This window comes from Schistocerca nitens, chromosome 11 (assembly GCF_023898315.1).
Source record: "Schistocerca nitens isolate TAMUIC-IGC-003100 chromosome 11, iqSchNite1.1, whole genome shotgun sequence".
Taxonomy (NCBI): Eukaryota; Metazoa; Arthropoda; class Insecta; order Orthoptera; family Acrididae; genus Schistocerca; species Schistocerca nitens.
The window spans coordinates 48,224,909-48,249,231 of record NC_064624.1 but is presented as its reverse complement, the minus strand read 5'-3'; the positions used below and the strand labels follow the sequence as shown (position 1 = coordinate 48,249,231).

Below are 24,323 nucleotides of genomic sequence, written 5' to 3'. Positions count from 1 at the left end.
TACACATATTTCACGGTTAATAATACCTCTTGTTTAGCACACTTCGGTAGCTTACCAGTAGCACCAATAATTCTTATTCCAGAAACATGCATCACCACTATACCCTCTGTGTTCTTAATAGCTTCAAAAAATGCCTGTGAGATGCCTTTCAAATCGCTACCAGTGTCCAGTAAACACTTACCATCACTTGCTTTTGTTACTGGGTGCCACACTTCCTTTTTACTTACCATTTGATCTTCTTCATACAACAAATCCTCTTTAATCCTTTGTCTGGAAAGACTATAATCCAGATTACCAAATTAATTACCAGACACAGTCAAATGACAAATAGCATGGTTCTCTTCCTCATTACCACTCTCAAACTCCAACTCTTCATTACACCTAACATTATCTTCCTTTATTCTTTCTTTATGTAACACATTGTCATCATTATCAATTATAAATTTAAGTACCTCATCCTTGTCACTACTGAATTCGTCACTGCTATCATCATTACAGCTGCTGTCAGAATCAGACCCACTGTCACTTTGATTGTCATCAAATACTTGGCTTATTAGTTGATTATTGTTTCCAGTATTAGACCATAAAGCAATACACCTGAATTCCTTATGTTCTCTTAAAAATTTACCATCTGTCTGGACACTTTGGACATCCTGGGCAATAGCAACACACTGTGTTTCATCACTTGATTTTATTATAGTACATTCCTCCTCCACTTTTATGGGATCAACATTGCTACCCACACCATCATTCAACATCTCACTAGAATTAGAAATTACTCTCATCTTACTACTATCATTTACATTACCCTTACCTGTGATTACAGCACATTTATATACACATGGTTCTTCATCACTACCTGCTCTAGTGCGAGCCAAAACTGGAGCATTATCTAGTTTAAATGGTTTGATCCAGAATTAAAATAATCTGCTCCATTTCTTTTACTTGAATTTCTCCTACTATTTCTGTGTCCATTCTGGCTATCTTCCACCCAACCATTCCTTAAATTTCTACTGTAATTAGGCCTGTTCATCCAATTTACCTGAAATTCTCTCCCTAATTGATTATTGTCATCAAAATTCCTCCTACGATCTTCCACTGAGGGCTTCACCCTCTCCACTTTATCAATATGACTCAGATATCACTAATATTACCTGTAGGGGCAGGTACGAGCAATTCTCTAACTTTCTGAGGCAACTTAGTTTCTAAACCCAACATTTCAGTTTTTTTTTTTTATCCAAAGCTGACAGAATCCTTTCATAGTACCCTTCCTAGAGGCAAATCTCTCTCCTCCACAAAATTCACTCAAAATTCTCTGCTGCTTCTCTTTGGACCAATATTCATCTAGAATTGGTTTTTCAAAGCTGTGCCATGAAGGCATGATCTGTATCGCTTCATAGGCTCAGATGTTATTGAATTTAGCATCTGTTAAAATTCAGCAGTAAGTAAAAAACCCATAATTTTTTGTTTTCTCCAAAAAAAAATTCCTGCCCCGAGATACAGGCCTCCAAAGATGAGACTGCGAACACCATTTTGAAGATGCGAATTTAGGAAAAATTTTTGAAACGCTTTATCTCTGTAACTGTTCTAGATATTTTAAGAGTTTTTTTTAATTTAAAAGATAATTGCTTTATGATTACAATGATGTCCTCCATTTGGACATATCTGCCAAAGTTCTTTTACTGTCGCCTTTTGAATTTTATTTTTTTAATAATTTTCGGATTTTTTTTTTTTCAAAAATGCTAATCCAGAAAAGTTAGATTTTTTTGGTTGATTAGTACTATGTAGTACTCTCTGTAAAGGATAGCTTCCACTCTTAAGTTGGACAGGTTTTATTTAAAAAAAATTTTTTTTTCAACTTTCATGGGTAATATATGACTCCACTGAAGTTGTTTCTTACTAATTTCTTTGTTACAATGTTTATTTTTATTGTCTTTGTTGCAGTTATTTTTTATCACTTTCTTTTTTGCATTTACTTCTTTTCACTTTCATTGTTGAAGATATTTCTTACACTTGGTGGTAGTTTTTTGTCAGTTTCTTTGTTGTGGGTGTTCATTGCAGGTTTCTGTATTGTAGTTGCTCAGTGCTAATTTGTGTACTGAAGAGGCTTCTAAGAAATCTGAGGCCATCCAGTGCATTCTGTGTTTTCATGAGGAATTTGCCAGTCGACACAGTTGCAGCGTGTTTTTTGAAATTGACTGTTTGAAATGTCTTCTGACTGGGGCCACAGGAGAGTGAAGTGTGCTGACTATTTGGATATTCATAAAAGAGTTAAATATAAGACAAACAGAAAAAGTAGACTTTGTTCAGGTTGGGAATAAGTGTTCTCATTTGAAGACTCTGTTTCAAAGTAAAGATGTTTCCAGCGATGACTTTTTGTGTTATAAATGTTTTGACAGAGTAACAACAATGATAGTATCAGAACAATGTGAAGCCTCCCATGGTGCAGATGATGCAAATTTTGCATCAGTAAAGGAGGAATTAAATACCCTGAATCAGTCAACTACAGAGGTAGATGTTTGTCCTGTTAAGAAACCGTGGTCAGTGAAGTCGAATCAGCAGCTCTATGCATCAAGAAAGTGCAGAAGCTATGGATGAATACACTACAGCAAAACTGACCATACTCTCGAAAGTAGAAATTCAGAAGAAAATGAATCAAAGCCCTCTTGCACCTCTAGCCAGGAATTTTTCACAAATATCAATTCAGCTGTTGTATACTGTGCATCCTACAGTGAAAAAGTGCAAGTTTTAACTATTATTCCAGAGACATTTTTAAAGAAAACAAATTTGAACCACTTTCCATCAGTATCAAAGTACATGGTAGACAAATCAAGAAATGTGAAGTCTGTAAAAGGAATCTTAGGAAGACCAGATCCCTATTATTGTCATCCTGTAGAAGCAGCTCAGGTTCGTATAGTGCAGTCATTTTATCTGGAAGATAAATGGGACTCTTCTTGTCAGAGTGCCAACAAAAAAGACACTATAACACTAACAGGTGAAGGTCAAAAAGTTGTGAAAGTGTAGTGGTACATGACTTACAGTATTAAAGAAACTTTTGCAATTTATAAGATCAATAATACAACTTCACATATCGGAAGATCAAAATTTTATGCACTACGACTTAAGTGGGTAGTTCCAACCCACCTAGAGATGTCTATTTATGTGTGTACGGCATGAATTTTGAACTTTGTGTGGTAACTTTGAAGAACTTACTGGAGCACATGACATATGACACCTCTGTTAGGCGTGTGAACTCATTAGTAGTCTGTAACAAAACAAGGGTACCATTGGTTTAATGACCAGATTTCAATTTTTACAGGAGGGACATATTTTCAAAACAAGACCACAAGTGTTGCAGCTATAAGTGATGACACAGGACATGACTCAGCACATGCTTTGCTAGCAGTGCAGAAAATTCTTCAACTGCAAACAGGGGCAGACAAGATCGTTATTATTTCTGATGGTACTCCTAATCATTTTAAAAATTGTTACCAGCTGTTTGAATTGAGTAAGTCACTATTGCCAACTGATTGGGTACACAGTGCTACTGGTCATGGGAAGGGGCCTTGTGATGTTGTAGGAGGCCTGACGAAGCACCATGCTCCAAAACATAATCTTTACATTCCAAACATAGCTGCGATACAGAATGCTTAGGATTTTATGAGAGTTGTGAAATCTTACACATCCGCAGCCCTCATTCTTTTGTCCAAAGAGGAAATCAAAGAATTCTGTGAGCAGAAAAAAGAAGAATGGTCCAAAAAAATTACTCCTGTGAAAGAAATTCAGAAGAGACGTTTTTGGACTCACTTTAAAGAGCAAGAAAGAAGACATTTCATTCATTCAGCCAACACCTCAGAAAAGAGTAGGATAATATTCAGGTTCACAACCTGAGAAGGGGGATGTTTGTGGCATGTGTGTGTGACTGGGATTGCAGAGATTTATAGACACTAGTTATGAGTTAAACGAAATTGTAGTGAAATTTATGCTACCACATGGACCAGTTGCTGGATGTAAGTGTCCAGCTGAAGGACAGCAACAATGCCATCAGTGCTCACCTTCTGTTCACAATGTTCTCAAGTGCTCCAGTTCCTATTGGTTCAACAGGAAGGCATCACTCTATATTAAAGGAAGATACTGAAGCACTGGAACACATTTTTAGTTCATTAACTGGCTAATTTTGGTACAAAACAGAGTACACATAAGTTATATAAATTGAAACTTTTTAGTCTTTGGACCTTTCACATACATTTTGGAATCATTTAAAATGCTTGAAAAATGTGTCTCTTACTCATCTTTCAAACTACTAAAATTTTGTTAAATAAGGGTAGTTTTTGATTTTTATGAGCCTGTTATGTGATAATAAAACATGCTTTATGTATGGCAAAAATTTCAATTGTTTGTGAAACCTGTTCAACTGAAAAGTGGAGGCTCCCGTTTTCAGGGAATGTAAAATAATATGGTACTAATCAACAGAAAAAAAAATCAAAATTTTACAGATTGGAATTTCTGAAAAAAAAATTCCATAAATTAAATAAAAAAGTTCAGAATGCTATAGTAAAATTACTTTGTCAGATAAGTCCAAATGGAGGATTTCTTTGTAATCATAAAGCAATTAGCTTTCAATTTAAAAAATCAATAAAATATCTAGAGATGTTCCAGCGACACAGCATTTTAAAATTTTATCAAAAAGTCACATCTTCAAAATGGTATGCACAGTGTCATTTTTGGAGGGCTGTATCTTGGAGCAGAAATATAAACTAAATTCAATAACATCTGAGACTATGAAGGTAACATTTTTTCCTACCCTGCCTGTATTGTTATGGACTATTCCTGAAGTACAACTATCAGCTACCTGAGCTGCCCACCCATGAGCTACCCCTTTTAAAAAATCTTTCACAAATGACATTTTCTCCTTGTGATTGCATGCTTCAAGCAAATTATTAAATTTTCTAATGAGATCCTATGGATGCACTTGAACATATGGTTCAAAACTATTAAATTTGTTACAACTAACAAATGAAGTTCTGTTTGGGACACTACATATTCTATACTTTAGATTTTGTATTTCTTCCATCTTTTTTTCCATATCAGCCAATTTGGAATCTACATTATTATTTACTTTTACCAGTTTTTCCTCTACCTCTACTGCACACTTGGTTTCCACTTCTGTTTCTAAATCATTTTTAATCTGATTGATTTGGTTCAAGTTTAACCCTGTTTTCAGCACAAAATTTCCTGGCTGCTTTGATTTCATCTTTAAGCTGTTTTTTGGAAACCTGCACCCTCCTACTATAGTCATCACAAAGCTTCTTTCTTTCTACACATTTACTACTCATTAATGTTAATTTATCATTAGTGTTATGTGCTACTTTCTTTATCTTTTCATCACAATCGTTAGCTACTGCCTCAACCTTCTTATTTAATTCTGAAAGATTAGAGTTGACTACCTTAATCTCCTTTTTAATTTATTTTTCCAATTCATCCTTGAAGCTAACCATGTCAGTTCTAATGCTATGAGTTTTCTTTTCCACCTTAATAATGTCTTCTTTCGTACACATACTACTCATAATTTCTTTTAACATTCATTCCAATTTTTCGTCTGCCCTAACCTGTTGCCCTCGTTGACTTTCACTACTCTCCCTTAACCTTAATGATTTCATCCACTTCAGTACTGTTTTCATCCATTTCACTTCCATCATCATACAGTGTACATGACGCTTTTATCGTTTCATCTACAATAGGGCTTTCGTTCCCATCATTCAAAGTTACGTGCATGTCATTTACAGAACCAGTTCCCCATTGTCTCTTCTCTCTCATCACACTGTCTTGTTCGTTAAGGCCACTCATTATGCATAATTTAATATAAAATGACTTTTTTATGAAATTACCTTATTCTTATTCACTCGTCTTCAGCGGCTGCTGCTGCTGCAGTTGCAGCAGCAGTAATAATCATCTTGATTCATCGTCTGCACAGCTGCATCTATGTGCGTGCTGATTTGCTGCTCCTGTACTCAATGGCTGCTTCCATAGAACCCACTAGCTGATTGGCTGCTCTCATACTGTGGCCATGAAACCCATTCGCTGATTTGCTGTTGCACTTCCTTTGCTATAATCACTGTATTGTAAACTGTTCTTGAGATAGTGTTCATAGTTCGTGAGTCCTAGTTTATTGTGCCCAATTACAATAATCATCACCCAGAAGGGAACCATACATGATGTTCACCTGCTTTATTTGTTTGTTGATGGTCCTTGGTGTCAACATATTGCGTTGTGTTACTGACTGAAAAGTGGGGAGTGGAATTTCAACACTGACTACTGTAAATAATGTAGCCAACAGGTGCACAGTTGCATTCCTAGTTATTTACTTTCACTGTTCACGACCTGCCAATAAACACAGTTAATATGGCCAGTGCACTATTGTTTAACTTTCGATGAACCTTATTAATAGTATTCAGGCAAACATCAGCATACTGCTACCGTAGTTTACTGTTGAACACCTATGAGCAGTAAAAACCTGATCACACAGTTATTGCAGAATAATATGCTACATATTGAATAAACACTGTCATTGTTTTAACACATGACCTATTACACGTATTTCACAGTTACGTTGATGCATTGTTGTTGACCTAACCAGCACAGGTTTCTCGTCTGAAAATCGCCCGTGGACTGATTGTCTCGGGACCAAAAATTGGCCCTTTATACATCATCTCAGTAATAGGCACTGAAACTACACATTGTTCAGTGTTTAAGTTGCAGAAGTTACAATTAAAACATAAATCATTAAATTAACTGAATACATTGAAAAAGTGGTTCTTTTTAACAGTTTGTTCTACACAGGGGTTAAGCCGAATTATTTGTTTAAATGATGAAATATATAGATATAGAAACAATACTTTTTACAAACCTGTTAATTACTTTGGAATTAATGAAGAGCTGGATTTGTTAATATATTTTCAAATAGAGCCAAATAAATACTTCAAGAATCCTAGTGATTCTTTTTCCAAATGTGTATAATTAGTACAGAATTTATATTTGTTTGTAAGTCAGCAATAGAATCTAAGCCACAAAACAATTACTGATTTCATCCTATAACAAAAGATATTAACAATAAATTGTCAAAATAAATTAGAAAATCAATTACATACATAAAACGGAGCACAAATTTAGGTCTGGTGCTATATTCTTTAAAACTGAGGGCCAACCTTTCTCTTTTATGAAATTGCAGATTATACTTACATATTTTGATGGTAATTAGTCAAAAATTAAAAAACAAAAATGAATTTAAGGAGGCAGCTAACAAAACAAGAGGAAGTAAGAAGATCCCAGCTTGCTTTGTCATATGCTTACATTTTGACAGTGTAAGAAGACTACTGCATCTCACAGGATGATTAAATAAATTTCAGACATTGTTTGTAATACCTTAAAGCTGTTTGTATACTTTTCATTTGATACACAGCAATTAATGTTCCTTTGAATACTCCTCATTGAAGCATTGAGCCTAGATTGAAATGCTTATTTCTTATATGTGTATATGCTGAAGCTTATGTATGATTTATATCCTCAACAGATAGTTTGTTCAAATATTTACACTATGTGATCAAATCACATGTTGAAAACTGCATTCTTCCCTTAGGTGAGAATGGTCTCTTCTACATTTCACAATGATCTTGGTACTTCCTTAAGCAGGAAAGTGTATGAAATTGGTCCATAATTTGAAGAGTCTCCCTTATGGTGGTTTTGAAGGTACTGAAGGTTCATTGGGTAAACAAGTCAGTCACCTTTGTTCTAATAGCTTACAATACTTCCTCAAGTCTTGCTCAGTGCACACAAAATAACCTAGACCATAGCTGCTGTGCAGATGGCGTGGTTGGGGACGACAACAATAGTTATGGAGACTTTGTTGTGGACAACCACAGCATGTTGGGGGAGGTGCAGATCAACAGCTGAAGCATCTGCACAAATGTATTTCTTCCATAGCTTGTCAGCTACAACTACTAAGCCTGTGAATGGTAATATCAACTGGTTATGCAAGTATGACCAATGGTTTGACAAATGTAGATGTTAAGATTAAGTACTGTCTCACTAGAATACTGAAGAACAACAAACCACATAAACAGAAGATCATTCAAAGTGAAACCAGGTGGACTGTGTGCCGCCAGAAGGAAATCTCCTAAAACAAAAAATATGTCATAATGGCCAACACCACTTAATATGGTACTGTCAGTGTAAAATAAAGAAAATGTCACACATGGGGATTGTGTGTGTCATCCCCCTGATAACCATTTCAGCAGGCATTACCTAAAAATATAACGTTCATTTTCTTCTTCTGGTTTTTCCGAAGTAGTGAAGCCTGAGGAAGTACTTTCAGTTATTATATGAGTATGGTGTCTATTGTTTTGGACATTTCTGGAAGAACACACACCACACTGAATCTGCAGCTATGACAGCAATTGTAGTTGGAGGGAGAGGAAGGCAGAGAAAGGGAAGGGGCTAATGATATTAGCTGCATCGAGACTTTACACAGAGTCAGCAGCGATGAGTGAAAATGCGTGCTGTAGAGGGACTCAAACCCGTGATCTTCTGGTTACTAGGCAGTCACATTAACCACAATGCCACCTGGAGACAGTGTTTATTGCAAAAACGCAGACTATCTCATCGTGCTCCCCAGCAGACTCTCACAGCCACCCAGTGGCACCTATCAGCAGTCCCTGTCCATGTCGTACTTTCTCGCTGATTTTATATTCACACTGGAGGTTGAATGTAAGTGTACATCCACACTGAAGGTAGGGAATTAATTACCTATTGAGGTGAATCAATAGTATGAATGCATGGTAAAACTTGCTCACAATTAACTCACCATGTAAAAAGGAATTGGTCAAATCTAGAAATAGAACTATTCACACAAATTTAATTCAGCATAACTAAAACAAACTTTTCTTCATATCATTGTCAACTCTCTGCCAGGACAAGAACTTTCTTTCTTTCCTTCATTATGGGATACTTAACCAACCACAGTTTGTATTTCAAGATGGCTTTCATACTGAGGTAGTTTTCAGTCAGCAGTTGGTTCCCACTCCTTGTTGCACATATCCTGCAGATGCGTGCTGTTTCATTTAGTTTCAACACAATAGACAACTAAATTTTTACCCAGTGAACTCAGTTGTGTAACAGTCCATCCCACAGAAATCAGCTGAAGACAGCAACATTCTCTGTTGCCAAAATAACTGGTGATCTGAGGCATCTCAACACCTTGGAAAATTACTAACATTATCAGACATATTGGGTTTTTAAAATGTTGTCTATATCTTGCTTACGTCTTTCATTCTTGCAGTCTGTAAATATGATACTGAATACTTTTTCTGTAATACTGTATTGTATAAGTTGGGCAAGCCCAGATAAACCTATTGTTTACATTTGACTGCACAAAAATTAGTTGTCCTCTAAGAATTGTAAGTCTGGCTGTCTACACAATTTGGCAACACTATAGTATGTGTATGTGTCTGGAGGAAATGTTGTCTTCCACTCGAGCTGTTACAGTGTTGTGTCTGGTAGTAAATGTCGTGCAATGTAGATGCATAGTTGAGAGTTTAAGTTCTCTCATTCTTTTATTTTTTAACACCATTTCGGCTGTGTACTTAATGTACAGTCTGATAGAAACTCAGGGATAATTTGCTTCACTTTCTAATCTTCTGTGCAAGAGCTCATGGCTGCATCAAGATCGGAATAGATTATAGTCGAGAGTTTTCTTTCCATAGAGCAGCAACCAGCCATCTCTTGATGCCAGCCACCATCTGACCAGTTGAGCTCATTGCGACGTATTTTTGGCACCTTGCTGCTCTCGCATTTAAATTGTTTCTTTGTGTAGTTTGATTCTCCGCATGAAATAACTTTGATAAATGGGGTGGGCACCATGCAGTTACACATGTGTAGGTTATTGTGAATATATTTATCAGTTGCCATTTTCTTATTTGAACTTCCAGTATTTGATGTGTAATTTTGAACTGGATTGTGTGTAGTTGAATCTTATGAATATTGTTTAAGTGTTATGAAATAGATGCAAGAGGAAAGGGTCTAACACTTCAGACATATTTTTCATTTTGGGGTTAACTGACAGGTGAATGAGCCTCCATATTTGCCATGTCTTTTATAACAGCATCTTCTCAATGTTGATAGCTGTGGCATAGGGAAGCTCTATGAGTGAACTGATGACACTGAAACCAAAATGCGGTAATAGACACCAATTTGATTTTTGTTGCTGTTAATTGTGGCATGTTGTACTTCTGCTATTGACTTCTTAACTTTGGCAGTTCAATGCAAATGTTGCACAAAAGTTAAATGGTAATAGTTCATCACATATGTCAATTATTGAAACTTCATGAATGTGGAAATTCATTCATGACAGAATGAAAGAAACAAGAAAATGCTTTTCTGATGTGGTTTTCCTAATATCATTCCACACTTCACACAAATGCTTCAAGGTGCATTCACCCCTCTGTTAAACCCACAGCAAACAGTACGTCACATATATTAGATATCTTCCTCGTGCTACTTAGTTTATAATGCATAAACAATGTTAAAAAGATCAAATTATGAAAAATCCAATTCATAACTGCAAGTCAAATACTAGAATTTTAAATTAGAAAATGACAGTTGATAAATACACTCATACCTTTTGTGTAGCTCCATGTTCACTTGGTTTACTAAAGTTATTTACTGCAGAAAATCCAACTGTGCTAATAAATAATTTCATGCTTATCAGTGTGAGAGCATAAATGTACTCCAAACGCAGATGCACCACATTCATCAGTTCGGACTACAACCATTGTCAGATGCCTGGTGGTCAGCAGCTGGGTTGCAGTGGTTATGTAGGGTGAGGAAACGTTTAAGCATAAACTGTTGTGATCTTGATGCAGCCAAAGGCTCTTTTGTTATTACTGTGTGGTTAGAAAGTGAAGCAGATTACCTTTGAGGTTTCATCAGGTTCACACTTTTAGCAGGCAGTCAAACTGCAGTTAAAAAATAAAGGAATGAATAGACTGGAGCGTACAACTTTGCATCTACATTGCATGACATTTACCACTAGACCACGAGTGGTACAACACTCTAACAACTCAAGTCAAAGACAATGTCTACATCTTACAGTGTCTGCATCCTGTGTTGTCAAATCATGCATATGACAAGGCTTAGAATTCTGAGGGGTGGGGAACTTTCTGTGCTGTCAAGTGTATGTGTTCAGTTGTTTCATTTAATGTGGTCTGGTAGTTGCTTCACATACTCATTTGATATAACTTTTTGTTAATGGTAACTACATTACCCGAGAGCTTGTATAGTTACAAATATTATTGATTGATCAATGGAAGGTCCAGGATGTAAGAACAATAATATAGAGGATAGATTTCTACTTGTAACGTAGAAGAGTCATCGAGTTGTGGGCCGGCACAATGAAAAGGACACTGGAAGTATGCACAATCTCCGACAAAGTCCTTCCTCAGAAGTAGAACTCTCTCTCACAACTGCTGAAGTGAGTGACAGGTAAAAGGAGGCGGCACAGGTTGAGGAGTGGGAGGGATAGTAGGGGAGGGGTTGGGGAAGAAGTGAACCAACTGTGAGCTACTACCTGTATTCTGGTCTAACTTCTGTATCAATATTTTGTGATCAACACAACTGAACACCTTAGTTGATTAAAAAAAGATGGCTAGTGCTCGAAACCATTTGTTTAATCCATCCAGTACCTCACAGAGAAAAGAGAATATAGCATTTTCAGTTGTTAAACCGCTTCTAAAACTGATCTGGACATTTGATAGCAAATTATGTGAAATAAAATGATCAATTATCCTTACATACACAGCCTTTTCAGTAACTTAAGCAAACACTGTTGGCATAGAAATAGGTCTAAAATTGGTCACATTATCCCTTTCTCCCCTTTTACAAAGTAGCTTTTTCACGCAAACAGATAGCTTGTTAGTGGTCGTGCCCACATAGAATGTGCCACAGATGTTACCGCTTATTTGGTAGATCGTATGGTTGTTTTCACAGGTGGCACTGTCTTTGATCAAATAGGGAATGCCAGTGATAGGACTGGAGTAGATATGGCTTCTGGGTCTGTTGCAGGGATATAAGCCTTGAGGCAAGGGGCTAGGAGCAAGAGAGGAGTAGTGATGGATAAGAGTATTGTCTAGGACTGGTGGGCAACAAGATATCATTATGGGAGGGTTGGGGAAGACAGTAGTGAGGATATTTTAGGAGAGGTTGGGAGACAGTCAAAACTGAAATGACAAATATCCTCCCCATCCCTCCCACAGTCATATTCCACCATCCACCCAACATATGAAATATACTTGTCCATCCCTAGCCTGCCACAGTTCCCAACTCCTTGGTACATGCCTCATATCTATGCAATAGACTCAGATGCAAGACCTGTCCCATACATCCTTCTGTTACCACCTACTTCAATCATATCACTGGCCTCTCTTACCCCATCCAAGGCAGGACCACCTGTGTAAGCAGCTGTGAGATCTACAAACTTAGTTACAACCACTGTGCCGCATTCTACATGGGCATGACTACTAACAGGCTAACAAGCAGAGAAATCTTCCTACAATATATCCATTGTTCATAAATCCCCCCTCGCCTCCACCTTCCATTCTTCCACCTGCCTACCCCCTTCCCAGCTCCCACTGCAATACTTATCTTGCCAATGCACCTAGAAGTTCTTTCCCTCTTCTGTACCCTCCCTTTCCTCCTCCCCATTTCCACACTCTTCCAGCACAGACTCTTGATGCTGCTCCTAGCAACCCACTTGGATAGTCTCACAGGCAGCACCAGCACCACCCCACCCGTAACCTGATACTCACCCTCTCCCTTCCACAACCTACGTCTTCATACACCGCCCCATCCGAGCAGATTGCTGTTTCATCAGACGCAGATGCAGTCACAGTCGCAGTTGAACTCTAGTGCTCTGAGGCAGTGGTCATGTGTGTGCGAGCTATGCTAGGGTGAATACGTGTGTGTGTGTGTGTGTGTGTGTGTGTGTGTGTGTGTGTGTGTGTGTTTTAATGCAGAAGGACTTTGTCTGGAAGCTTTAATATTTTAGCAGGCTTCTCATTTTGCCTCTCTGTGGCTCAACACAGCCTCTATGTGATGAATAGAAATATATTCTTCCCATATTAATGTTATTCATTGTTTGTAAAAAATGTAACTCAATGCTGCCTCTATATGATGAATAGAAATATAGCCCTCCCATGTTATTCATTGTTCATTTAAAATGTAACTAAGTCTGACACATTATCCTGAAGCATTTGGAAGTTATATCTTAGGCCCTAGATGTTATTTTCTTCCATTTTATCAAGCAGTTTCCTGCCTCTTGACCCACTCCCGAATCTTGTAAGATGGCACCAAGACAAAATTTACCCCATTGCTTTTGTGGTTGCAATTGTGGTGTTTTCAGTAAAAAGAGGTACACAGTTTCTGTAGGAGCTGATGTTCCACATACCAAATTGTTTGATCACAAATACCAGATTATTTTATCACTACTTTCAAAAACCATCCTATGCTGATTGCCACAAGGAAAATCGCTTTTATTGAGATAGCGCGTTGTTAATGGTTTCCAAAACAGGACAGCTGCTAGGATAGTAATTTTGTTGCTTTATGTGGCTATTCATACATCAATGTGTGTGCCATTGTGATTGATTTAGACTAAGTTTGCTTAAAAGGCAAACAATTTGCTATAAAAGAGACTTACTTATTTTGCAGTTTAATTGTAGCTATGTTTTTTTTTTTTTTGACATTCCCCACAGTTGTAGCAGAAAGCCTTCATGCTTCATACTATCACCTGCTCAGCAGTTTCGTAACTGGTGGGAACTTGGAAGAACACCATCTGTTTTTTATGAAGCTTTCAGTCCTATGCAGGTTACAGTCAATATATGAGGGATGTCATAGTTAAAAAAAAAAGAGTTCTGTAAATAGCATGTTTATGTAGCCACCCTGAGTGTACAAGATAAAAGTAAAGGAGTGTGTTAGTAAATAGACCATTTTTTTGTTTGAATGTTTTAAGAAGAAGAAATAACACTTTTTTTTCAATTTTTTGTATTCCGGTAAGAAAATTCATTTATACAAAATATTGTGTGTTAGTGAAAAAGTGTGTGTGTGTGTGGGGGGGGGTGCTAGTGAAAAGTGTGTGTGTGGGGGGGGGGGAGCACTGCACTGAAAACATTGTAAAATAATGATCCAATTTTGTTTATTCATATGTGTTATCTACAGTGCTATTTCAAAAACATTTTCCCACGCAAGTGGCATAACATTTAGCACCCCCCTCCCCTCCTCACCTTGTATCACCCCTCTTCCTTTCACTCCTTGCCTCGTACATTACTTACCATAGCTTGGTAAGACCTTTAAAAATAAATCTAAATCTAGTGAGCATAGAAACTGATTATTTTTGCTACTTATTATGAGACACCTTGTTTACAAATTTTGCATGACCAGGACCAACAGCGCTGCAAATGGTCACTTGAGTCACTTTGGCCTTAAACCAACTCTGATTATCTCAGTACAATTATTCCATCCATTTAGTGCAGCAAAGAAAAGAGACCTGGTTGTGCAACTAATTGCACAAGTAAGAAATGATCACTGTATAAATAAAACTTAGATCAATGATACACTTTATGCAATAATTAAGACTTATCTTTCCTCTATTTCCAGAAAGTGATGACCTTTGAAAGATGGTGGTGTGTTTTAACAGATGAACTTGATCTCTGCATTCAGAGATCTGTGCAGAACAAGTAAGCATGTTTGAAATTTCACTTGTTTCTGACATGTTGCTTACAATGACTGCCTTTTGTCACGTTCAAAATGTAGATTACATTGATATTTAACTGATTTCATATTTCTCTTTTTTGTGATTAAGTAGTATATGACTTGTCATCAGGTCCTTTGAAGCTGAAAACTCACCTTAGAACATATAGGCCGCCCGATGTGGCCGAGCGGTTCTAGGCGCTTCAGTCCGGAACCATGCAGCTGCTATGGTCGCAGGTTCGAATCCTGCCTCAGGCGTGGATGTGTGTGATGTCCTTAGGTTAGTTAGGCTTAAGTAGTTCTAAGTCTAGGGGTCTGATGACCTCAGATGTCAAGTCCCATAATGCTTAGAGCCATTTGAACCATTTTTGAACATGCAGTTAGCAATTCATTGTGAAGTAAATTTGCAGATTTGTTCCACAAACTTGAACCATTTAGTTACGTAAAAGGCTTCAGTAAGGTCACAAAATATACCAGCAGGATTATTTTGGTTGTTTTTAGTTCTGCTAGGTTTTCATTCATAAGGGTATATGATGGCTGCTACATGTGAAACTCAAAAGTATTTAGCAAATTTTGTTTGAGTTAAGGACTGATTATGAATACGGCTCAAGGTTAATTGTATCAACCTTTCACAAGATTTTACTAATCTGCTAGAAACACTGTCATGGAAAAATATTGCTGCTTTTAGCAACGTGATGGTATTTTTAATTCCCTTTGGTCTTGCATATTTGATATTAACGATGTTTGGTGATGTAAAAAGTATTGAATTATCAATTTCACGGCTGAAATGCCACAATTATTAAAATATTTCTGGCTATTATTCTGTGGTTTTTCCTGATTTCTTTGATGACTTGTGGCATATAAGTTCTTGTATTCCATTTGGAACTAATTAAAGAATGGAAACTCCAGGTAGGAATATCAACAATTCAGGAAAAGGTAGATTGCTACTCACTGTAAAGGAGACACGTTAAGTTGCAGACAGGCATAATTAATATGCAAGTTAATGTGTCTTCTTTATGGTAAGTAGCAATTTGTTTTTTTCTGCAGCATTAATTGTTTGTAGAATGCAAAGGTTACAATATTTACACTGTAACCAAAGGAGTAAGCAACCGTTTTCTTCAAAGTGAAAGTGCTTTGCAAACAAACAACTTCTGTTTCTTCGGGTTCTTCTTGGAACACTCAAACAGCTTATAGTTGTTCAGTTTTCAACACTTGTACCAAAGTAATAATAAAGTTTTAAAATGATGACACTGCCACCATCTGCCTGTGTGTTTTTTTCATTATTTCCCAAATTTAGGCTTTTGAGCCATTACCAAATGCAACTGGCAAAAATATTAGTACACGTTAGCCATTTCGTGCTGCCTGGTTTATCTTTACAGGTCTCAATGAAATATTTTGTTAGTGATATGTTTGTCAGACATGCTTGACATGTACTGATCTCTTTCCCAGTGGCAATTAATAATGGCACGAAAAAAGAAATAATAAAAAAGAACATGTAGGCAAATGGAGATAGTGCTACTGTTAGTGTTACGTGTCATTTAGAATGGAAAATGCCAATGTACATCTCTTAGGCTCTGCAAGAGATGAAAATATCCATGTGAATAAAGAGAAAAGTTTTAAATTAAGGGAGAATGATTGAGAGCTGTAGACTGCCGCTAGGCTTTCTGTTTGTGCAGAGCTGCCCGTCTGGTGGAACTGGATTGCTGTAGTGGGCGTATGTTGTTCTGTGCAGCCACAAGTGGAAAGTGTCATGATAAATGTTCATGGAGAAGACATAAGACTTGAATTAAAAACGTAAAAATGTATCTTTGATATCTTCTCCAGTTGTTCTTGTTCTTCTTGCTGTTGATCTTGCTATGGAACAAGTACTTGAGGTGGAGGCAAATATTTAAATTGAGGTCTGCAAGACTGGATGATGTAATATGACCAAGTTGTGTTCTTAACAGATGAGAGAATATAAGTTTTAAGTGGAAAGAGGTGTTTGAGGTGCTAGATCAGAATTGACCTCTGTTTCATTGTATTTCTTAAATTGTCGAAGTAGGGGTCCCCATCAAGGCACAAAGAAGAAGAGAAGCTGGAAGTGAATAGCAGGACCAGCTGTGAATCCTGTAATAAATAATATAGGTGACTGTATATTCAGAGAAATTTTGTTGTGTGAGCATATATGGAATTCAAGGAGTAAAGAAACTTCTATAGCCCTTGTGTGTGAACCTCCCTGTGTGTCAACATGATACTCACACATCCAGTCTGAGGACAAACTGAGACCCAAACCAAGTTGCATATGTTGACAATATAGGCCAGGAGAAAGGAAATATGGTAGTAGGAGAGTGGAAAATCAAAAAAGAACATCAATTTAAAAAGATTTTCCTTTTATATTCAAGGAGAAGTACAGTTGCCAAGGGCAACTGCCATCAACAATGGAACATCTAGCTGTAGACACGTAGTATAAACAGATAAGAAGAATTGGTAAAGAAATAGGGGAGAACAAATTGACAAGAATTTGGGAAGTAAAAGAAGGGTGCTAATAAAGGTTAAACAGAAGAGCACAGTTGATCATAATAACAAAAGTCCATCGCTAAGGATTATAAATGTGTGACAGAAGAAAAAGGTCTACAATCCTTATACAGTTTGTGTTACGATAAGGAAGATGTTGTGGTGAGTTCCGTGAAGAAGAATGGTGACAGGATGGCAGTCTACAAACATTGTGTCCGCCTCTCGACTCGGCATGCAGCCTACGGCACCACACAGTTTTTGGTTGCCAGCCACGCTACAACAGCAGCCTGTGACAGCTGCTTGATGTGATGTGTCTGCAGCACACCAGCACGCAACTCATCACCAGCACACAGTTCTTATCTTAGGGTGGGCTGTGGTTAATATATTTTAAGGTAAATTTGTTTGTTTTGGTAAATAGAGTAAAGAAATTAAATGTTGGTGTTTGCTACACATTAAATGAAGTGACTTTGTGCAGGGAGTACTATAATGGAAAAGTGATATTAAATTTGGTAAATAGAAGATACAGTGTGTCTGTAAAGTCAGAGTGCAGTTTTAATTGGTCACAGAAATGTAGTGAAATGAGGTAGAAGTGTAATACGAGATGAAAGTGAAAGACGAACTTTCCAAGTGTGGATACATGTTTGGTGCAGTTCTATGTGGCTTCCATTTGTTGCACCACATACATCTAAATGATATATACTAGCTCTTACCACACGTGTATGGACATCTGGTGTAACAGAGCGAATAGCATCTGCGATTCTGTGATTAATGTTGTTGATACATTCACTGTACACACGTTGCTTCACATAACCCCAAAAGTAAAATTCTAATGATATTAGCTCCAGGATCATGGTGGTCATGAGTTACAACCACCCCTTCCTATTCATTGTGGGGGAAAATTCTGTATCCAAAAATTTGCGAATATTGTTGATGTAGTGTGGAGGAGCGCCATTATGTTCAAACACGATACCTTCTGGAAATTGTGGCACTGCCACTGCATTCAATGCAACATGTCAAGGTACTTGTTGACATCATAGTCTGCTCCACGTAGAAAAATTGGCCTAAAACTTACCCATCAGGGCACACCGTGTGTTGACCTTGTGTTCAGCGTAGGAACAAGGATTTTCTGAAGCCCATATTCTGAAGAACAGTGATGAATATGACAGACATGGAATGTGCCTCATTGCTGTACACAATTTCCTTCATAAATTGTTCATCATAACCGATCTCATCAAGCATTCTGTAATTAACTTCAATCATTTGGACCTATCAGTCAGTTTGATCCTGTGCAACAACCACAATTTGTAACCCTAAAAAGTTGATCTTTTTTTTTCAGACCTTATGAACTGATCTTTTTTTTTAGGTCTAATTATCAATGCTAGACACACCAGATTTTTGGTTCTCAATAGTTAGCTAACTTGTACAGCTTCTACGGACTCGGGGCGTAGTGAATGCCTACCAGAACATGGTTCATCAACAAACTGCCAGTCTCCTTTAACTGGGTATCCCACCAATTAATGGTTTTTTATAAGTGGTTGCTCTTTGTTGTACATGTGGTGATATTCAAGTTGAACATCGTTCACGGATTCGGGTTAAGCAAGCTACGAAGTACACTAAACTTTTCTTTGTATCATCAACATCTCGACTGACATGGCCTGATCAGCTGCTGCTGGTAACCAGTTTGTTGGGTTGCTTCATGACTTACATACACACACTTCATTGAACATCATACTACAGAAACTCTTTGCTATACTGTCCAGTGTAGTGCAAGTTCCTATCTTTCATTTGGCTTCTGTTAGCCACAACAAGCGTTCATAACTGCACCATGACTTTACAGACCCACAGGAAGTGAAAGACTAGAAAAATAACCTCTGATGGACAGGGAATGAAGATAGCAGTTTTTCTTGTGAAGTTGTAATAGTAAAACATAGTATTATGGCTCAAGGCAATCACCTTAATAGTGAAATGCTTCAAAAACAAGAGAGTACAACTAAGCCAAAAAATAGTAATGCAAAATTAGTAGAAGAGCTAAAGAAATAGATTCGGGAAACTTGTGAGGTTCTGAAATCATACCTTGAGATGAGGCTAGGAAATAAATTAGATGAAAAACTGTCAGCATTAAAAGAGGAGATACACACTGAAATTTTATGGCAGTGTGATTTGGTGAGGTGTGAAATACATGGTCATATTAAAGAATTACACATCATTGGAGAGCATTTATGTGATTTTACTGAGAAGGTTTGCAAATATGTAAAGGATCCAATCTCAGAGGCACAAGGCCACATCGAATTATTAGAACAGTGGTGTGAAAATGGTGAACCAATTTGTTCACGAGATACACTTACCAGTTTGGAGGAAAAAGTTGAAGAATTACTAGAACAGAAATTTTGAGAAAAGGAAAAGAACTTGGATAATATCAAACTTTCTGGGGAATGAGGCTACTCAACACAACATGGAATTCAAATGATTGTGGGATGAGTTAGCAAAAACCACAATAGAAAGAAAATCAGTGCCTGAGAAAATCCTGTGCCACTAGCACATTATTGGAAGTATTTCAATTAGGTAGTATTTTATCCACTTTTGGCTAGAGAACACCACATCTGGTTTCATAAATTACACTTTGGGAGAAATACTTCAACCAGCCACAAGATTTTTTTAAAATTGTGCCAGCACTGATTTCAGGCCTTAGCCCATCATCAGGTGTGTAGCATTGACTTCTTTAGAAGTTTTACATTTGTGTCCTAAAATAGAACATAGTTTTAGTGATTGCTTAATTTATGAAAGGTTGTACATTTGTGTTCTAAAATATTTCAAAGTTTTTATGATTGCATAAATTTACATGTATATATGTTCTATATATTGTGTTTACTTCATGAAGAGCTCTCTGTTACATATTATAAGGCAGAGGTTTGATTTTCTTTTACATTTCATGTTGGTCAATGAACTAAATACAAGATGGTGGATACATTTGTTTACATTAGCATTGTTCAACGTGGATTGTAAAAGAGTGATCAGACCTTCATCTTATAATATGTAAAGTACAATTAATAAAACTATAAACAGCCGACCAGTTGCAATGGATAAAGAATTCTTTACCTAGGTTTCGACAAGTATAAATTTGTCTTCTTCAGAAGGTGGCCTAAGGACAATGAACATCATAGCTTACATTAGAAAAGTATGAAACTTAAGTCAAGTATAGATTTTAACATAAATTAGAGAGCTCTTGGATTACAGAAATATGAGAACGACAACTGGTACTTACAATTTTACATTAGTAAGGACTAATGTACCATCACCGTTTTTACAAATGTCGGCATAGATTCATTTGGCAAAATTGAAATATGGCCCTATAATTAGGGTTTGTCACGTAAATATAAATTAGTATATGGATCTTGCAGAGCTCCCAACCGAGTGTAATAGGCGAGCGTAGTTGCTCTGCAACCAGGGCAGGTGGCGCTCATGGCGCAAACCATGTGCCAATTGACGTACAAAGGCAACTTGTTAATTATCAGTATTAATAACGTCCTTAGATAAAATAACAATGAAAAGAAGGAAGGCATTTAACACTCCTGTTATAACAGTATGGGAGCATTGGTACAATTAATGTAGTTATACATCAAAAAGGCATGTGGTGCTTATGCCAAGAGAATTACGCACAGTGGCATATACAGCCAAAATATAAAAATTACATTACTATATTAGTGAAGCCCACAAACGGTATATGTGTCAGAACTTTAAAATTGACAATAATGGCTCTTAAGACAGAATTAGGAATCCTGGTATACAATACAGTTAATACACATTTGCAGGGAACCAACATTTTAAAGCCAGACAAAATCACATAAGGGCCGATGTAGTGGCAACCATACATTGTGAGAAAACCACATTACATAAAGGGTAGTGAGCTTAAAGCATTGAAGGTGCATCATAGCTTCCTGAGGAGATAGACCACTAAGGTGACCAGCATTAATGTTATACCATAAACAGTACAGGTTTAAAGCCTTCAAAAAATTGTCTACAAGCAAGGTTCAACTGGTCGTTCAGTATATTACCGTCCTTGAGCTCTAGATGTTCTTCCCGCAGATCTAATCTACGCCCTTTGACTTCTCTGTGTAGGATAACAGTGTCTTCTAACTGTTTAGGCGTATGACCGGCTATCAAGAGGTGTTCAGCAAAAGTAGAGCTATGTATATTCGCTCCTTTCTCACCTAATAGGTGTTCTTTATATCTTGTTTTCACAGTTATGCCTGTTTGACCAATATAATATGAAGGACAGTTATTACAGGTTAGTTTGTAAACACATGAATTGGAAAACCAATCGCTGGCAATCTCTACTGAATGTACAAGATTTCTTTTTAAACTGTTATCTGTAGAGGAGGAGACGTTACAGTTATATTTTTTCCTTAGAAGATGTTTTATCCTATACAGTATATTACCCAAGAAAAGAATGGAAATAAAGTTTTTAGCTTCTTTGCTATCAGTGGGAAGGTCGAACAGTTTTGGAAAGTTTTCTTACTGAACAAGTAATCGATCATATTCTGATTGTACCCATTATTAGCCACAATCACTTTGTTTAAAATACTAAAGTACAATTTATGGAACATTTCTAAGTAATCACAATAATCACAATAACTAGGTTATCTTTAAGATGCATATGTAAAACCTTTTGTAAAGTATGCAATCACAGAAACATTGTTATACTTCAGGTCACAAATGTAAAACTTCCAAAAAAGTCAATGCTACTCCCACAGTATAATTTACGAAAACAGCTGCGGTGTTCTCTCACCAAGGTGGATAAAATAATTTTGTTACTATGCCACCAGGTAAGGAGAACTGTGCATGATTTGTGAAAAGTGCAAGCTTCAGCTAATGAAAGTAATACTTACTGTAGCACTTAACAAAAAGTGTCTTGCTGAAAGAGTAATTCCAAAATATATCAAAGTGAACATCAAGAACGTCAGTAAAACTGCGTATCTAGCAAATGTAAAGTGTGAACTGTGTTGGCTACATAGTGAAATGAGAGCTCAGTACAAACAGAAAGAGCTTCTGAACAGACAGATATATGTGCTTCGTTTAGAAAGAAATAACTTGCTGTTTCCTGTGCATTTCATATGCATTGTAGATGAAACTGATGTTTTCGTTAGGACAAAACATCATATCATACCGCAAAGACATAAGAGAAAATTAAAAGCCCTAATTTCAAGCAAGAAGTCATACAAAAACCCATCATCTGATGAAGATTGTTTCTTTGATAGAGTTATCAACTTCAGAACTATTAGTTTCATTAATTTTGAAAAAAATGTGCTAAGCAAGGCCCCAAAACATAACATTACAACTAAAACAAGTAAAAATTAGCATTAAAGAAGCAATTGTTGAAACCAAAATTGCATGTGAGATAGCTAAGGTAAATAATTGCAGTAAAAATGCAGTAGGTAATGAAATAAACAAGTTAATCCAGGAACACACAGACACAAACAAGACGCAATGCAAATTTTCACAAGACTCAACTGATCTCAGAAAAATAAATAAAAAAACTCAGTGAGAACAAAGCTCTGCAATGATAACGTATGAAGACGATTACCTAAACAAACACTAGATTTTTTCAGGAACGTAACATAAAAGAAATTAATACTGAGCAAAACCTAAAATTATTGAAAAATCTGAATGCACAATAATGTACCCTCCAGCCTCATGACTTTGATCACAATCATAGATTCACAAAGAACATTGTCCTATATGTCTGATTGTGACCTCAAGAGCCCTTACTACAAAAAAAAAAACTTAATGAGATCACCAAGGCCTCTACATTTGAAGATAATTTTTAGTGAAAACGATAGCCATGAGATTTCAGGAAACGTCAAAGACATCCCCATACCACACATAGCCACATTCACATTCTTTGATATAGTTAACTTGTTTACAAAAGTACCGGCAAAAGAAACAATCTCAGTAATTAAAAATAACATGATTAAACATAAAAAAGATCAGTATACCAGAAATTTATGATCTAGTCAAACTTATAATCTTAGTGCTGTCTCAAAACTAGTTCAGCTTTAATAACAATTTCTATGAACAAGAAAATGGCCTTGCAATAGGCAGGTGCCTAGCTAGTCTGCTAGCCAATATTTGCATAAATCATTTAGAAACATCTTTTTCAATGCCAATATGACAATAAAGAAAAAAGTCATATATTACAGACACTATGTGGATGACACACTTATCTTATTTGATAGAATGGTAGATGAAATAAATCAGTTTTCAAAAGAGGTTAACAAATCCCACCGAAACCTAAAATTTACTGTTGAGCATGAAACTGATAATGGCATAAATTTCTTGGATAAAAAAAAATATTAAATACAATGGTAAATATAAGTTTAAAATATATAGAAAACCCACTACATTGGATACCACAACAGCAGCTAATCATGTCACCCTGAGCAACATAAAATGGTGTATTATAGGGTAACACTTAACAGAATGGAAAAAAAATCCATTTGGACACTGAAGATAAACTACAAGAACTAAAACCGATCAAACTAATCACCCATAATGATGGTTACAGCTCTGACACTATCACTAAACTTCACAACAGAATTAAAAAGAAATACAGGGACAAAAATAGCTCTAAGTCCAAATAAAACAGCAATTTAGCTCAAATACCTCCTGAGAATTCTGTGAAATATATCTGCTTTCCATTCATTGGTAAAGCATCATATCATATTGCGAACTTATTCCATGCAATAAAATATCAAAATTAGTTTTTCCACAAACAATAAAATGAAAGACAAAATTGTTCACAACTTAAATTTAAAAACTGAAGTACAGCATAGGTCTGGCATTTATAAACTAAATTATTCTCTGTGCCCCAACTTTAACATTAGCCAAACTGGTAAGAGGTTTAATGTATAATAATGTGAACACATATATGCTCTTAGGCTCAACAACGTAAATAAGTCAACTTTTGCTAGTCACATGGCCCAATGTGGAAACAGAAAAAAAAGCATAAAAGACAACTTAGTGATATTTCCTTTACTAGA

General features: G+C 36.5%; 1 protein-coding gene across 1 annotated transcript in view; it reads left to right on the top strand.

Annotated features, from left to right (window-relative positions):
* The window catches only part of LOC126212601 (uncharacterized), a 178,784-nt gene that overhangs the window by 55,102 nt on the left and 99,359 nt on the right, over positions 1–24,323 (top strand). The window contains exon 4 of the mRNA XM_049940029.1: positions 14,701–14,780. The gene's annotated coding sequence lies outside the window, so the exon portion shown is untranslated. The remainder of the gene's footprint in view (positions 1–14,700; positions 14,781–24,323) is intronic.